At 43.2% G+C, this 18,678-nt stretch overlaps 1 protein-coding gene across 15 annotated transcripts in view; it reads right to left on the bottom strand.

The window, feature by feature from the left end:
- Positions 1 to 11,649, bottom strand: part of LOC107226566 (protein turtle) — a 164,784-nt gene extending 153,135 nt beyond the window's left edge. For all 15 annotated transcript variants that reach the window (XR_006903283.1, XM_046733920.1, XM_046733925.1 and 12 more), the window contains exon 1: positions 11,288 to 11,649. The gene's annotated coding sequence lies outside the window, so the exon portion shown is untranslated. The remainder of the gene's footprint in view (positions 1 to 11,287) is intronic.
- Between the last annotated feature and the right edge of the window lie 7,029 nt (positions 11,650 to 18,678).

Genomic DNA, 18,678 nt, shown 5'->3' with positions numbered 1-18,678 from the left:
TACATGCCCGACGTCGACGTAAGGATACGTATAAATATATATTACGTACATTATATACATACATATATGTATACGCGTGTGTATATACGTAGACGATTATTCCTCGGGAAAGTCGTTCGGTTCGCCGGTTCGTTTCTCCCTCAATTAACCGCTCATTACGATCCTGATAACCTTCTTTTCAACCTTCGTTTCACTCGCCAGATCACGTCTCACCCTTAATTATTTCTCTCGGGAAGAGGGCGAATTAACATCCTTTGACAAGTCCCGGGGATACTGTGAATTCGATCGTTACAAGATTATTTCACCGAGTGAAATTAGGTTCTTTGAACAGAATCGAGTCGAAGTAATTCTTATAGATTTACTATATGTTATAGGTAGTTGTAACCCTCGTCAGAAAAAATTCCAGAATCGATCGTTGATCAGTTTACTCGAATCGTCGGAATCTCAGGAGCGATATGTGTGATTATAACATAATTTTTCAAACTCACAAAAGCCGAGAGAGTGAAAAGTAGGGGCAATTCTAATTTCGCATCCCCTCGAGACGTTTCATCATTTTATATAAACATTTATCCAGGTGATACGCAGTTTTGTCCCCATGCACGAGATATCGTGTAATAAATATCGTACGTGGTCAAGTATTGAACGTTAGTTATTAATTTGGCGGGCCCGCATCGTTATTATTACTATCATGAATGACGTTGGGCTGAATAACTCGGCTCGTTATTAATGGCTATCTGACTGTCATGATGATAACAACAAATATATCCTGCTCCCGTGGTTTAGGAAAATTCGCGGTTTCAATTAAACCGCGAGAGTAACACAGGATTGGCACACTGAGAGAAATTTTTAGTTCCGGTTACCGCTCGGTCCTTAACTATTTTCATTTTTTGTCACAATCAAAAAATACAGTTCTAGGTAGAAAATGAAAATTAGTTTTCTAGCTGTTACCGGAAAGTCTGGTATACGTTGCTATTCTTTCTCGTTACGATCACTGTTGATATATTTTCTTGCAACCGTTACGAAAATTTAATGCTTGTGCACACGATAAATTGACGTTAAAGCGTTAATTTAAGTAAAAAAATAGAGTAAAGGTCAGAAACTCATTTTGCGTTGCAATAACCAAAAAAGGATCGACAACGGCGTTTTTCGTTACACCAACAATATTCAAACAATTTTTTTAACCACACCTGTTTCACTGAATTTTTCCAGTTACTGTAACAAATGAAATTTTTCCGAGCGCACCAAATTTTCCCCCAAAAAAAAAAAATAAATAAATAAATAAAATATCTCCCCACAATTTAAAAAAAAAAAAAAAACCCCCGATCAAACCCCTCCCATAATTTCAAGAAAAATCCCACAGTCCTCGGGTCTTCTGACAAAAACATTCACGTGGTCTCGTCTAGCCCCGTGTGCCTCGTACTCCTGGCTACAGCCTTCGGACGCACATCATCCGCCATAAGGTAAACGTCGATAGTCGAGAGGATCGAGGAGTGTGTGAAAGAGAAGGAGAGGGAGAGCGAGAAGAGCAGAGAGGCGGCGTTAGGGAGGCGTGGAAAACAACTCCAGGTAAAACCTGGCCGACGGAGGGAAGAAGAGCTGCCCCGCGTACTGGAATTCCAGAGGGTCATTACGTCAAATAACAGACTCCTTCCTCTCCGCGTCCGTTACCTGCAGCTTCCATCTCTTCTTTCCCTCCTTTTCTGCCGCGGCTTCTCTCCGCACGTTTCATTTCATTTCATTTCATTTCATTTCATTTCATTTCATTTCGTTTCGTTTCGTTTCGTTTCAGTTCATTTCATCTTGTCACGTTGCTTCTCATCTCGTGTTGTACACAAGGCGGAACACCAGCATCGCCATCGGACTCCGATCTTCTTCTTGGCTTGGCTACCTTTTGCCGTATCGCGTATCCCGTGGAAATATTGTGCAAAAAATACCGTGTTGCAAGTTACACTTTTGCTTTCCATGTAAGCAATTTCTATGTTCTCTTTTCTTTTTTCTGGTTCACTTTTCCTTCTTTGTATTTTTCTTACCGTCGGTCTGTAGAAGAGAATTTGCCTCGCGGCTTGAAGGCTTCCTAATCCTCCGATGGTATATATTTTTAGATACACTGACTGAAAACCAGTCTGACCAGCACGGAAATATAAGTAATGTTTGAATTGTAATTTCAATGGAAATAAACAGCGTAGGAAGGATTATGCAAAGAATTTTTTATTCACCTCAAGTGTTGAAGAAAAAATTGTTGCTTTTTTTTTTATCGAAACCGCGATTCTACAGAAAAATCTGACAAATTTGTCAAACTATTCTAAATCAAAGTATTGATGAAAGAGGAGGGTAGAAAAAATTTCAACTACGGAACACATCTTGAGGAGTATGTTGGTAGAAAATTGTATACGTGTATACGTTGCAAGAAACGCCGGGGTTACAGGATCGATAAAAGGCGTCCTAGTTTCGCAGAACCTTGACCGTTTTCTATTTATTCACACGTGCTATAAACCTGGTGCAAAAGCATATCATCAATATTTGATACTCCACTTAAGGGACATTCGGGGCCAAACGTAACGCTTCCGAAACCGTAGAAAAAGTATCGTCCTCACGTTGTTCCTTTTTTTTTCTTTTTTTTTTTACACTGCAAGTAACAGGTTAGAATCAAAAAAATTTCTCAATATTTCTCACGTTGTGATAAAAAAAAAGAAACTTATAAACTTATGAACGCGTCGCGATTAAATTATTTGATTTGCCTAAATTTGTAGGGACGTGAGGTATTTTTTCATGCTTCAAGAAAATAAGGATTCGTGATTAAATCGGAAAATTGCAATTCATGTTAAGTTGCCGATTTATACAGCTTTATTTATCGAAAGCTTTATTCGCCGGTGAAATTTTTATACCAGTCAAAGCACGAGAAATAAAAAATCATTTGTCCATCACCGAGCTTTCGTTGACGTGAAACGTTTCTTGTATAAGCAATATTACTTTGCTATAGCTTTAATTGCCCAGAGAAATTAGATTATCATTATTAGAAGACGTAACCAAATTATAAAGAACGCGTGAATATTTATTTTACGAAATAATTGGTTCAGGTTATGGAAAAAAGATGGGCGATTGATAGACGCGAAAAAAAATGCCGAGAATACTAAACTCTGTGTTTTGTACCCGATACAATGAATCATTGAGAAGAGAAAATGAATTTTTTCGCAAACGTTAATCAACACTTGTTTACTCAACGAAGCGAGCAATTTATCGTCAGCTCGACTAAGCGACATCCTTTTTTTCCAGACTCTCAATCACCTTGTACAAATCGACATTTTGCAGTTTGATTCAAAGGAAAGACAGTATCTCGAAAACAAGAGGCCGGGAGTTGATAAAAACAGGAAACTCGCGGAGGCGAGCAGAATGAGTATCGATATTTTCATTGGCGCAGTCTAGTCGTCGCAAATTTATCGCCAACAGTGAAACGATCGATGCTCAGGAATACAGTGTGCATGTATAATACGACGTATATGTACGTCCGCGATTCAACCAGCGTGAAAACGATTTTCAGCTGACAATGCAGCAATGAAACGATTCTCCGCGTTTCGTTTCGCCGTTATATATACAATTTTCATTCGCAACCGAAATAACGGTAAGTCATTGTTTATTGTCATGTTGAAGCGGAAATACTTCTGTATACAATCAACGAATAGAAAGCTGACGAAGTCAACGAAAAGTCACGTTATTTGAATCCCGACTTCGACATACCGAGAAAAATTTCATTTGTTACAGTAACCAGAAGAATTCAATAAAACAGGTATCGTTAACGAAGACTGTTTGAATATTGTTGGAATTACGAAAAACGAGGTACGCGTAAACATTTTGCGCTATCATCGATCCTTTTTTGGTTATTGCAACGCAAAATCAGTTTCTGAGGTTTACTTTACTTTTTTAGTTAAACAATAACCGGAACTAAAAATTTCTCTCAGCGCACGACGTTTCAAGTTTTACACAATGAAATTTGGAAACGGGCTGGATCGTTCGATTCGGAATTGAAAGATCAGGATTGCGGGAAATTTTTCCGATTGATTTCAAGTCACTCAGAGGATGCTTTCAGCTTCAGAAATCACCCGACGATTTCATCGTCTGGGTAAACACAGCAAAAGTCTTCGTACTACGGGACACAGGACGGAGTTTAGCCCACCCAGAATAAGATTTTTCAAAGTTTTAAGGAATTCCTTTACATCGAATCAAAAATCAAGAGAGCGTGGAGCGGGGATACGTGACTGCAATGCGACTGCAGGAGTCTGGATGCAGAGCTAGCTATAAACTTGAGAATCACCGACAAACGCATGCAAAGTGGATCTCCCTTCACGGCGAGGACGTTGCCCGAATGTTCATCCTTCAACGGGAGAAAAACAGCGTTTCTCTTTTTACCACTCCGAGTGCTGTTTTCATTTTTTTCCTTTTTCATTGACCATGCTGGGCGGCGAATTACTCTCTGATTAAATTTTTCACCTCTGGATTTCCAGAACCTCAAAAGCTCTTTGATCGCTCTTCTTGTTTTCGCATCAGACACACGACGCGATGCGGGTGATTGCAGATGAATTTTTGCACGAGTTTTCTCTCTTTTCTTTCTACCCGCCGACGGATCCATCCGCACGATCATTTTACACGGAAGGTAATTCAACACGATGCAACCTAGGCGGTAAGGTACCGGCAAAAATGATCGATCCGTTTCACTCTGTCGCGGGTAAAACGCGGCGGAAATATCGGACTGGGGATACCGTACGCCGTTTCGTCGAGATTGCATCAACGTCTGCACATATCGTAATATACTTTCGGTCCTTTCTACCCGCGCGTACAAATATCTTCTACCTACGCGCCGCAGACATTCGATCCGTACATCAAAGCCGTAAAATGTTTTGTCTCGCGTGCGAACAAAAATTAGAAAGTCAACGATTGCGTGAGTACAAAATATACCATGCACATCCGTATCTCTAAGCGAGCAGTTACTTGTATCCATTATACAGCATTCGTCGGGCACAATCGTCTGTAACCTGTTAAAGGTCGTCGGGAACATTACGAGAATCAACGAAGATGACGAAAAAATAGCCTCATTTATTATTCACACATTTATTACGGTACGCGGTATAATTTATAAGCCCAACATGTCGAACGTGATAAGACGAAGAGTGAAAAAAAAAAGATTACATATTAAAGGCATTAACGGAGGTGAAAATTATTCAAATTATCAGCTTATAGGTTAAAAGGTATAAAAAGGAAAGCAGCGAGTCGACGGTTACCGAACAACGATGTATTGTAATGGCTGATCGCCATGTTCACGTTGTATAAATTTTGCTAGGTAAATGTAAGTGCGTAGTTAACGGTGTGCAAATACAAAACGGTACGTAGGTGAACGCGTGCAAACATTAGGAAGCCTCTAGACTTAATTTCCCTAGCGTTCGGTAAGCTGACGAAATGTGGACACACCGATTTCAGAATCTACTCAAATGTTGGTGCAGTGTATGACGCCTATCGTAACGTGGCGCAGGCCAGACAAATGTCTTCTGAATCTTCTGATCGCAACGTGGGAAACGATTACTGACTACGATTTGCACGCGCAAAACAACGCTGTGCGATAAAAATTGAAAACCTTTCTTTACAGAGCCAGGAAACGTGCTTTTATGGGACATCGTCAGAGGTCTGAAGGTTCGGGAACCTCAACGGAGAGTCTAACCTGACTGCCGCAAGTGACCTGCGTAGACTCGGGTGACCGAGGTGAGTGAAATCAGATCAATTTTCATGCCACTTGAGATAACGTCTCATTCGAAGTTGACTCGAATAGGTTGTCTGGGCGTTTCCATCCGCGAGCGATAGAATCGGTTCACGATTGTACGCCGAGTTGCCGGGTAATGAAATCACTCCTAATAAGTGAAGTCGAGGAGTGCAGCGTGCCTGGACGGGACACTCGATGCGTGGAGAACCGGCGCAGCAAAGCCACGAGGCTTCTTCTTTCCATCGTCTTATTATCAGGAACGAGAGACGAGAGAGTCGAAACGGTGAATGAATCCCCCGCTTGCTCGGTAATTTATGCTAACCCGACGTAGAGAACCCGGAGTCTCTGAAGTGTTCCCTTGGAAATGATTCCTGGAACCAAGAAGGTCCGGACCCTGGTCACGGAACGCGACGCGTTGACGTACAGCGTCGGGTATGGAGATGAACCAGACACGCCCAGCTAAACCGCTTCCACAACCAATCCCTGCAACACCTTCGAAGCTCCATCGGCTCTCCTCTCCTTTCCAACCTCCAGATAACTATCTTGGAAAACTCTGTCGAACCGAGTGTCGACTGTGGATTCACGGTACCCAAGATGGAAGCCGAACGCCACGGCTCGAGTCAGAAGTCAGACGAACCACAAACGCGGTGAATATGCATGGGTGTATTCAGTGTTCGCCGAATTAGGTACCGGAACTTGCCGGCTCGTACCGGACTCCCAAGCTGCATCATCGCCGAAGGGGAAGAGCCGAGACCACCGGGATAACACGCACGGCTTTGGTCCACGTCTCTGCTGCTTCTGCTGCTTCTGCTGCTGCACCGACGTATGAATATGTATGGACGAAATGTGGTCCCGTAGTTGCCGCCAGCTTTCCGACTGTTGTGTTACAGTCAATGCGGCTAACAGCGGACGGGCCGCTGTCCGTTATACACCAAGTGGTTCTCGCTGCTGCTTCCGGACTGCCGAAGCAGTTTTGGTACACGAATGACTGCCCTCTTCCGTCCGGTCCCCTTTGATCGAGATTCTCCTTCGCTTCGCGAGTTGCGAAGACGTCTTCCTGGTCCGCTATGATTATTGCCGGGTCCCCGGAAACGGGGCTGAATCGCGATTGGTAATTAGCGACGGAAAACGCAAGCGTCCCTAATAATTGACTCGCGGATTAGCCGCCTCGGCTCGGTGAAGCATTAAACACGAGTTCGTGCCAAGACTGCACAGGCTCTGTGGAGAGACGTTCTAATTGACGGCGCTTGGACCTCTCTGGCAGTGCTCGGGATTGTTTCGCGTTGTGCTTCTTTCTTTTATTTCGTTTTTTTTATCTTATCCTTCTTCTTCTTCCTCGGGTCTTTTGTCGCCAGTCTTATATAGTTGCTCTTCGCCCGAGGTCATTCCGATCGATGGCGCGGCAGAAGGATATTTTTTCAGGACGGTAGTTCGACCATGATTGACTCGAATCGGAAGAAGTGCAATCGATCAGTGACATTCTTCTTCAACAAGTAGCATCCGGTGTTTGATTAAGAAGAAAAACATTCTACTTCAAATGCCTCACTGCTGCGAGATACGCGTGAGAACATCAAACCGTCAACCTTAGGTGTGGTCCACGAGTTGAAACCTCCAAGGGCGAGGAGTTAACGACCACCATAAGCTGATATCCAAGAAGGGATTGGATGCGTCCCGCTGCTACGCGAAGAGCCTTTCAAACCGTTCCAAGGGTCTTTAGATCCCTGCAACGTACGGCTTGAATACAAATACGTGCATACACGTTTCAATTTCGCATGGTGATCCACTCGCTCTGGGTTAGCGTAACGTAACGTAACATCTACTAGATGCATGACTTCGGTGCATCCGCGTATGCAGAGGATTGTTAACTCCGCTGCGAGGATCGTAGAGATGCGCAAACGGGGCGGGCTGGTTGCATCAGGGTCGTAGAGAGAGACTCGAGAGTAATTGAATTTCACTCGACGACGGTGGTGAAATTGTACCTACGTCTGTTTCCACCACGATCGCACTTTGTTGACGTTCCATCAGAAATGCAGATCGAGGGAAACTCGCTCCAAGTTCGGGACCGTAAGTTGTTCGCTCTTCCGGTTCTCGACGATCGTTCGAAACAGTAAGCCAAAGTAAAACGCGGCTCGCAATCAGTGCTCAACTGATCAACCCTGATCTTGAACGTTTGAGGGTGAAAAATTGCATAAAACAGACATTGATTTAAGGGACGACCAACCTCGTGGGGCGGGGTAATTTTTGAGGAAATCGTCGCGTGTCTCGATACTTTGCTTCGGCATGTAACTGCGACGTAAGTAGCTTGGAGGACAATCAATGCGGTTAACTAGAAACTGAAGACGGGAATAACAGACATTGAAGAAAACGATTTCAGAGCGGAGCTACATTCCGAATAGAAGACAACGTAGGGTGAGAGCCTCTCACGATATGACTGTTCCTCACGTATGCACATGTCGTGGGAACTTGGGCGGAACCAAACGCAGGATTTTCACCCCGGGGCGATGCAACTGTAGGAGAGGAATTTCCTAACCACAACCTTATCAAGGGAGGAGGATTGCATTTGTTCAAACGACGCTAATCACCAATTTAAGGTTCACTCAAGAAGAGGCACGAGAGGAAACAAGTTTCTGAATGTGGAGAGAGAGAGGGAGAGAGAGAAAGTAATGATATGTCGCCACTAGATGCAGCAGACGTAGGTAAAATATCACTAGCTGCTGCTAATGAATTCCAATTTGGGTATTTCAATTTGTTTTCAACTTTTTCCTCGGATTTTTAACTCGAGTACAAATCCATGTACACCGGTACAATGTGTTATTTTTCATTGACGAACGATAAATTCTGCAACTTCGTCGCCTGTATTTAATATGCTTGCCAAAGCGTAGAGCGAGAGAGCTTTTCGTAGACGGTACTGCAAGCTCGCGCTGCTTGCGAATCAGGTACCTTTTGCTACGTACACACTCAGCTGAACTTCTGTAAATATTTATTCGTCGGTTTCACTGTTGAAAAAACGTCAACCCGAACATACTTGAACACTCTGGATATTGAAAAGATTCATAGATCGTATGTGGCAGCGGATTCTCGTCTGAAAATTTGATCAAATAACCGAATGGTACGGTTTTTTTTTTTTTGCCGATCAAGACCTTGGATTTTAAATGCCAAGTCAAGTCAATACCCTCTATCAGCCGCCAATGCAATGTCATCAAGAAGATCGCTGAGCGCGGATCTGCATCCCATTAGCCTTATTCCTACGCCGATTGGTTTGTTTATGGGATTTACTCCCCGCAACTCATTTGTCATCATCACGGTGACGAAAGAGGATCTTCAAAGTGCTGTTTATAAATTAGATTTTCATTTTATCCGACAGATAAAATAATGACGCTCGACTTTCTGCTTTCAAAATACTAACGATTTCCTTATCAACCATTGATCTTTCACACCGGTGATCTACAAGATTTTGTTCTCGACGCAATTGTTTCAAAGGAATAAATTTTATTCGAATAACGAACCTGTAAGAAAGCCTGTATGATAAAAAAAATCCAATTTAATCTTGGTGGATTCTATTTTATTTATTTTTTTTTTCGCAGTCATTTCGTTCTTTCCATCCTTTAGTGATATTTTCGGTACATCGCTTACGTCACGCAGGCTTCTGGCATTTCTCATGTTCATCAGACACGTCGATTACGGGACGAGGAGTTATTCGGTAAAAACATGCAACACCGTGACTTGATTCATATGGGATTTGGAAATTTGTATAACCTAATAATGTGTTATATTCCAATCTGCGACATGATGGTTTACTATTTTATTGACGCACGGTTGGCGGTTGTTTGTTTCCTGCACGTTGTTGTCGAGATATCGTGCCTTGCGAAAGGGGAATTAGTACAACCACTTATCATGTAACCATATCGATCGCCATAAAATATATATATATATATATATACACCCGTAGCCCTGGAATCGTTGGCTCATTACCTGTTTCCATTTACCCTCGTAAAAGTAGAATCAAGCCTCTCGTCTGCATGAATTGGCGCGTTCTTCGATCAGTGGCTAAATCGTTTTCAAATTGTCGCGAAAATCGGTCAGCGAATCAAATAAATTAACATCAAGTTTCTTACGGTGATCGTTTTCGTGATGAAAATTGCCCTCCGTTGCTATCGATTACCAACATTACCATGAGAGAAATTTTTAGATCCGGTTACCGCTCGGTCCTTAACTATTATCATTTTTTACCACAATCAAAAAATACAGTTCTAGGTAGAAAATGAAAATTAGTTTTCTAGCCGTTACCGGAAAGTCTAGTATCCGTTACTATTCTCTCTCATTACGATCGCTGTTACTAGATTTTCTTGCAACTGTTGCGAAAATTTAATGCTCGTGCACAAATAAATTGACGTTAAAGCCTTGTTTAACTAACACAGTGGAGTAAACCTCAGAAACTGATTTTGCGTTGCAATTACCAAAAAATGATCGACGATAGCGCAAAATGTTTAGGCGTAGCTCGTTTTTCGTAATTCCAACAATATTCAAACATGTTTTTTTTTAACCATACCCGTTTTACTGAATTTTTCTAGTTACCGTAACAAATGAAATTTTTCTCAGTGCATACAGTGCGAGTTTTTAAAAGACTCGGAGAAATCGTGCGATCCATACTTTTATTTCTATCTGGAAAATATAATTTTTTCTCTCAAATTCGCAGCTGCAATATTTGCCGCGGTAATTGTTTCGCTGCCATATTTTTTCGATTAAACTTGTATTACGAACATCGATTACATCGCTATCGAATTTAAATAGACGCGGGCATGCTCAAGTCGCGTTAAACCGTGTTGGGTTAACTTACGAGAATCAGATAAGGCGGAGTTGTGACTTACCACGAAACAGGAAGAAAACGAAATAAAATAAAACGTTGAAAAAAGAAAAAAAAAAAATCGACCGGCGATAATTTTTTCTCTTTTATTTATGGGGTTCGCGCACTCGTTCGCAAATACCCGATAAGGCGCCTCCAGTTTTTCCTCCTCTGACATTGAGACGCGCCTGTCGACTCGCAGTCCGCATCGCGATGTTCTGATTCATGCGCGGTAAATCCGAATTGAATATTTTGAATTCGGTCTCAGTTTTCATGGGTTTCGTTTAACAGGAATCACCGCGTCAGGACCAAGTGCTAAAAATTCCTGAAGAATTACGTCGACCGTTGATCGTTTAAAGTGTCTGTTATTTGAATGAGAATTCTAATCCACTCGAGTGAAACGGATAAGCAAATTTTTCTAAACACGGAAAAAATGTAAGAGCTCGATTAGCTCGGGAATCGTGAGGGGTAAAATTAACTCTCAGAAATATATATGCGACCGGAAGAGATATCAATTTGTTGAAAATTTTCTTATTCGAAAGGAATTGTTTGACAAAATTTTATACTCAGACAAATACCGTCTTCTTCAACAACAGGTAGATATTTTTCCTCGTTCCGTACAAAAATCCACTATAAAATCCTTAAATAATACCGAGTCAGAGAACGAACAAGTAAATAAACCGAAGTGATCGACTCACCTAAAGCAGCGTCGTCGTCCTTATCAGCGTGGTTAAAAATCCAAAATAAAAAGGCACTAAAACACGAAACACAAAATCACAAACAGCACTGTGTCGCGATGATCCTGAATCGTAGTAAGATCGATCTACCGACGATAAAACTGGGCATAATTGAAATGAAAAATTATCAATTACGCGTTTGTGTTTGTGTTTGTGTGTTTCTTCGTTTTGCGCAAGTGTTGTGAGCAAGTGTGCAAATTAGTGGTCAGGGGCGGGCCGGGGGGGGCGGGGAGGGCGAACGTGCAACGAGTGACGGACGAACGAACGAACGTACACAGTAGTTTATCAAAGTCGAGACGAAGCAGTCTCTTCTTCGAGGCCCTGCCGGGTACTGGGCTCTCTGGCAGGCTATCGAACGTACTTCTGCGCGTCAGCCTATGAACGCGATGCCGCTTTCGAATCGACCAATCGAGAGACACCGGATGCCACTGGCGCAGAAGCCGGGGAACACTCGCCGACGCCTGAACATATGAGCCTCTCCTGTCTCAGGACTTCTCGAGGGGAATTTTTCCCGGAGATCAGATCGATGATTCGAATTTTCTTGAAAATGATTTTCGGTGACTTTCAACGATTTCTACATTTTCGGGGGATTTTCCGACGATTTTCGACGATTCTCGGGTGTTGTAGGCGATCTTTGATCGTTTTCCGATAGCCTGGAGACACGGAAAATCACGACGGATCACCGATGGTCGCATACGACGCTGGGAAATCATGGGAAATCAATGGGAATCGATGAAAGCACGGGGTGAGGCAGGAGTCGGTGGAATTTCAGTGAAACGACACCGTTTCCCCGTTTACTGCGATTTCTTCGACGTTGCCATGCAGTGTTCAATGATTGCCGTGATTTTTCATGCTTTCCGATATTTTTCGAGCGTTATTGGCAATTTTTGGTAGTTTCCCGACAGCTTAGAGTCGCGTAAGATCACCACGGTTCACTGATAGTCACCCGGAACGCTGGGAAATCAGGAAAACCGATGGAAATCACTCGGTATGAACCGGATATCGACGAAAGCACGCGATGCGACAGAGGCCGGCGTAATTTCGGCGAAATGATTCAGATTTCAATGATTCCTATGAATTTCATTGTTTCCTATGATTTTTAAACATTATAGACAATTTTTGGATTGCACAGTGTTACAAGAAATTTCAACACATCACTGATGTTTACCTAAAATGTTAGAAAATCATTGAATATCAATGAACATCGCTTGGTATCAACTGGAAGTCAACAAAAGCACGCGATAAGACAGGAGTCGATGGAATTTCAGTGAAATAATACCGTATCGCGTTCGCCGCAAGACTTGCAACGATTTTCATGATTCCAAAGACTTGCCGCGTAATTTATTCTTGATTGCCGATTGATTTCAGTTGTACCGATTAATTCCTGGTTATTTCAAATAATACGTCAGTCCTTCAACCGTCTTTGATTTACAAGTTGATTTTCAACTATCAACTTGATGACCTCCTCGTCATTTCGAATTTCACTATAAATTCATGACGCAAGAAATGACGGCATGAATTTTTTCTGCGGATCAGAAGAATTAAGTAAAGAAAAGAAGATCTGCTTTTGCATGGTTTTTTTTTGTCTACTTCTGCAATTTGGGCTGCGTGGGGGAGAATACTGAGAAAATGACCACTCAACGCGTTGTCTATCGGTGATGAGGATCCCGTCTTCGACCGATCAATAACACAAACAAATAACGGGTAACGGGGCAGTAAACAGGGTGACTTTAATTAGAAGCGTAGTTGGGCTACTGCAGGGAAACATAAAATCGGCGTTTAGTATCACGGGGCTTCCGCACATTAATTTAACGGAGGCGAGCTGCTGATGTGCAAATCGGCGTAACATCGACGAAAAGGAACTAAACAAGATGCCGAATTCTGTGATCCTTCCAAGTGGCACTGAAAATTCTATTTGACTATTATAATGCCATTCCAGCAGGTGTTTTCAAATCCAGCTTTCTTCATTTTAGAAATAATTTTTGTCTTGCTTTTTCTTTCAGAGCAAGAATCGGATGATCAGGGTTTTATTGATTGCTGCCCCGTCGTTTGCGTTCCTTTTTGTAACATGTAACTGGGAAAAGGGAGGGAGGTATACAAATGACGGCGAATATTGAATTGAGCTCTGTAGACAGAAGAGCGGGTGTAAAATTTAGGCACACGTATTACACACGTATGAAAATTTCGAAACCGTTAAATTTCCCGTGTGTGCCGGAACGATTTTTATCCCTGTGTGCGATAACGTATTCCTAAAAAATTGTACCAAACATTTGGAACCCGGCTTCGACCTGAATATAAATATCCGAAACGACAAACCACCATCACGTCAATCGAATCGATACGCACACATCTGCATTCTACGAATCGTGCTCGGAATGAAAATTGGCGTCATGAACGTCGGTCGCTCATCGGTTCGCAGGTTAAACAGCGGGCAAAACGCTGCAGCCAAATTGTAACGTATTTTTGTATTTTTTTTTTTTTCCTCCATGCATCTTCCTCCTCTCTCCTTCTTTGTTTTCTTCAAAGGGATAACTCGACGCGGAGAAAAGAGAGACGTAGACCATACACGGAGCTGGGCGAAGGAGGAGACGGGAATATTTGAAAAATTTATCACCGAGTATGGCTGTTTCATATAATACTCGGTTAATAATTGAGAGGCGTGCACACGAGCCGAACGGGCCGATCCGCACGGCGGTCGGAACTGCCTCGTAAGATTTTATGGGATTTTTCAACGCGTGTATCCCGCTTGTAAGAACACACGCGCACACACTCTCGGCCACTAGCACACTAAGGCGTGGGCGCGTGCCGCGTGCATAACTTAAGAATGCAAACGCGTGGGAGATCCTGGCCCTTGGGAAAGAAGAGATCCCATATCCGAGCTAGAATTGTGGACCCCCGTAACCCTGAGCACACTCCTTCATCCTGCCTCGAGGAATTATCCTGCCCGTTTGGCGTGCCAAGGAATATCCAAAAATTCGTCACCCACTTCAAACGTATCGGTTAATTTCTGCCGCAGTTATTCGGGTGCAACTGTGTGAGAGAGAGAGAAAAAAATCGTATCACATATTAAAATATTCACAAACCGGCAAAGAAGGAAAGTCAGATTTTGTCGGCGAATAATTAAAAACGAGAGTTTGAATTAATAACCATTTTTCGAATTGACGAAAGTTGGATAGTGGTTGGAAAATTGACGCCGTTTCTTCGATTACGGACGACAGCGACGCTTGTCGGCCTGTAATTTAATTTCACTAAAATTTCGATCGCAGTTCACAAACATGGTTTACAAACTCCGAAAGCACTCGAAATAATTAACAAACGAACTTTCGTCACGTCGGGGACGTAAACTGCAAACAATTTAACACGCGTCAAGGGCTGAAGGCGCGATGCGTGTTCGATGATCGAGGAGGCAGGGAAAGGGGGGATTTTTAAAACAGCTATCTAACGATTACAGATCATGTTGGTACGCGGAGTGATCGAGGGGGAGGGAGATCCGCTGCTCGGCATCCCGCGCACCCGATTCTTTTACCAAACTTAATTTCCCGGATAATTCTCTCATTTATTATCACTTTCTCGGCTCCCGAGGCTTCGCGCTGCACGTTATACGTATTACCTTCATAATTTTACTCTCCTGCACAGTCGAGCTGAAGCTGAAAATTTAAGATAGCGCGTCGGGGCCTCGAAGAGGAGCCGAGTTCGACTCCGCCCCGCAGAATTTCGGATCTAAGCCTCGATTTGATCTTGAGGAATTGTTTGCTCGGATACATCGATTAATGCCGGTTATTTAATTTAGCCCCCTTTCAACAGACGCCCCCCGCTTTCGCGGTTGAAAATAAATCCGAAAACGTTTCTCGACGGTAAAAACTGTCCGTTGTTTCGGCAGATCGACGCTGTTCCAGATGACCTGGAAATTTTCCACCCCTTCGCTCTACGGGAGTGAAAAAAGGCAGAGAAAAAATTGCAGGCAGGAAAGAAATTCGAATCAGAGAAACAGGACCAGCTGGATGCGGCTCTTTTTTTAATCGTCCTTGACGGGGTTAATTGGCGAACTCGGTCAAGTCTCGACCTTCCTCTCTCTTTGCTCCCCTTTTACTCGGCCCTCCGCGTGTTCTAGAAACCTCTGGAAGCGAAGGTCGAAAGGTCGGCTCGCCGGCAGGAAGGAGCTTCTGTATTTCCTCGGGTTGGTCGCGTACCGCGCGTATAGGTGGGCGGGTTTACGAGGTGATAATTTAAAGTTTAACTTTCAAGTTAAAACTTCGGTGCCCGGAAAGGTCTCGTCGCCGCATCGCGGCGCACAAACCGCCGGCTACTAATCAGACGTCGTAGTCGCTCTGTCCTGGACCGCGGGAAGGGAACCCGAGTGCTTTGAGCAAACCATCCCTTCACACAACCGTGATTAGCAGGCGGCGATGTTCCGGCATCCGCTGGAGTTGCTGCCGGACTGAGAGATGACGACGAACCTGTCTCGTGGTTTGATTATTTGTAGTACATGGAGCTTCTGCTAACTCTCGTCCGGCCGTTGCGACCGCCTCGATTAAGGAGGTTGCCTGGTCGAGGATCGGTGCTTTTGCACTGAGGAAAATTTCATTTGTTACGGCAAATTGAAAAATTGAGTAAAACAGGTATCGTTGAAAAAACTGTTCGAATATTGTTGGAATTACGAAGAACGAGGTACGCCTAACCATTTTGCGCTATCATCGATCCTTTTTTGGTTATTGCAACGCAAAATCAGTTTCTTCGGTTTACTCTACTTTTTTAGTTAAACAAGGCTTCAATGCCAATTTATTCATGCACGAGCATTAAATTTTCGCAAAGGTTACAAAAAAATCTAGTAACAGTGATCGTAACGAGAAAGAATCGTAACGGATACCAGACTTTCCGGTAACGGCTTTAAAACTAATTTTCATTTTGTACCTGAAACTATATTTTACCATTGTGATGAAAAATGAAAATAGTTAAGGACCTTCTGAGCAGTTACCGGATCTAAAAGCTTCTCTCATTGTCAGTGTGGTGATTTTGTTACTAGAGATACCCTTGCGTTGAGTATTCGTGAAATCGTCACATTCCGAAGGTTATGTGAAAAATGCCTTCAAAATACACGGTGTCGGAAATATAAATAAAAACTGTCGAAATTGTTGAAGAAATTTTAATAGATTCGTTCGATTTTACTCCACTCAGATTGCTCAATTTATTCAGAAGACTATTTTTCAAATGTCAACGAAACACGGTTCTTTATCAGGCTGGCATTTTTGAATACTCAATTTTACAACATTGCAAAAATACTATGGTTATGATCAACAAGTGGCAGAAATAAAAAATTTGTAAAGGGCTGCAAGGTGACGATGAATTTTTCGGCTATCGGCGGATCAATACAAAAATAAAGAGCAGTGAAATTTTTCTCGATATCACACCGTCTCAAATTCACAATAAAACTGCAATCTCAACTATTAAGCAACAGTCTTGAATCGCCATTACAATTAAAGAAGACCGCCATGAATTTCGTTTTCATTTTCATCTGAAATTAAGATAGTGTAACTATTTTCTACGCTGGGTAAAAATCGCTTTGAATTCCCTCACAAATCGTTCACCAATGCGATGAAACAAACAATATTTCTTACTACGAAAATTTGATACCGTTTCTTGTCGTTAGATCATTTTGCTGGTTAGTGAAAATTTCTCCACATTTTTTTAACGATTTTGAAAAACAAGACGTGTGACGTGAAAGACATTTTACATTTTTTGTTCCACTTCCAAGCATACATTTTTTTTCTCATGCGATAAAAATGTTGAGGATTCTTCCGAACCGTCTGCTATTAATTTGCGCTGTAATGGACAGTAGAATTTAACGATAACTCAGTCTTTGGAAGAAGAAAGGCGTGGTGAATAACTCGGAGTAATCGATTTCTAATCAAGCAATGTGCTGACTTTTGCTAGTCTTGTGCCGCACCGCGTCGCGAATTGATTACAAGTTTCTATTATACCAGTAGGAGTGCATGTTGAACTTTGATTTTACAATCAGCTTCATGATTGAACAGCGCATCCTGATATTTGTGTTCCACGGTTGAAAATCGAGCGGTTATAAATGAAACTGTACAAGTTCGAACGCGCAGAACGAGAGTTTCGTCTCCTCGACAATCGTTAATTACCCTTGGGATGTTCGGCGGGGAATAAAATGATCGGGCGATTCGCACCGAGCGGAAGTTCGCCCGCCTAAAATTCTCCCCCAGAATATCCATTTGGCCCGACGACGCGCTCTATAAGTATGTCCGCATAGTCGATGCGAAGTAATTCAAGCGTCTATTAGTCGAGCCAACTATCCATGATTCGTAATCTAGTTTCAGTTTGTCTGAGCTGCGCTGCTACCGAGGTATACGTAGGATGGTTTCCTACGTGCTGCAGTCGGCGAGTTTTAGTCACGGCAAAGTTCAAGATGCCATCTGTCCCAAACCACCGTCTGAGTCTAGGAAGGTATACGAACCGTGACAAAGTTTCCTCATATCGAACAAGCCGACCCCGAAAGCAAACCCGGCTGGTGGAATTCGCCGCCACGATCCTCGTCGGCTCATCGACTCGAGAAAACCGACCCTGACTTAGCTCACGTCTCGAAAGCAGCGAGTCCATCGAAAGCGCGCGAGAGCTTGCAGCTTGAAAACGGTTATCGGAGCGATAGACCTCCACCCGAGTCTGCACGCGCGGTAGAATTAACGAAGAGTGACATCGAGAGGCAGATAATCGACCGGCGGAGTGATCGATCGGGCCCGTATTCTATGGGTGAAGGCATTCATATCCATCGCTATTGAAATTCGTCGGAGATAGATAGGGAAGTGGAGCAATAAAGCTGCAATCTCTGCGTCTAGGCTCGCTGCACAATGCGGTTGCACGTATAGCGCGGAGTTCGGTGTGACGTCGGCGACGATTGCGAAGCAATCCATTAGCCGGTGATTTTTGCGTCTTCTTTTCCAACCCCCGCACCGAAAAGACGAAGATCCGGTTAGTCGTGCCGCGTCACTGCGACATCCTGCTTCGCCGCTCGAAACGGCTTAAGTGAGTAGCTTCGCCGTCGTCCTCGTTCTCTCGCAACTCCAGCATCGGCTGGAGACAAACTGTGATAAGCCGTTCACCAATGCCCCGAGTCTCTCGAAAGCTGCTCCCGCAAGTTTCGGAACGTTGGTGTACCGTTGTAAGTAGAAAACTTGTACTCTGCTCGGAGGGCGTCGCAATGCGTTGACGGAACAAGGTCATTTTTATGCTGCAGTTGGAATTCGGATTGATCGGTGAAAAGCTCACGCGTTATTTGTCAGGTTTGAGGTATGCACTCGTCGAATGACAGTCGGGTGCGTAAGATAAGATCTTTA

This window comes from Neodiprion lecontei, chromosome 3 (genome assembly GCF_021901455.1).
Source record: "Neodiprion lecontei isolate iyNeoLeco1 chromosome 3, iyNeoLeco1.1, whole genome shotgun sequence".
Classification (NCBI taxonomy): Eukaryota; Metazoa; Arthropoda; class Insecta; order Hymenoptera; family Diprionidae; genus Neodiprion; species Neodiprion lecontei.
Note: the sequence above shows the minus strand (reverse complement) of the source record. Positions and strands in the feature narration are given on the sequence as shown.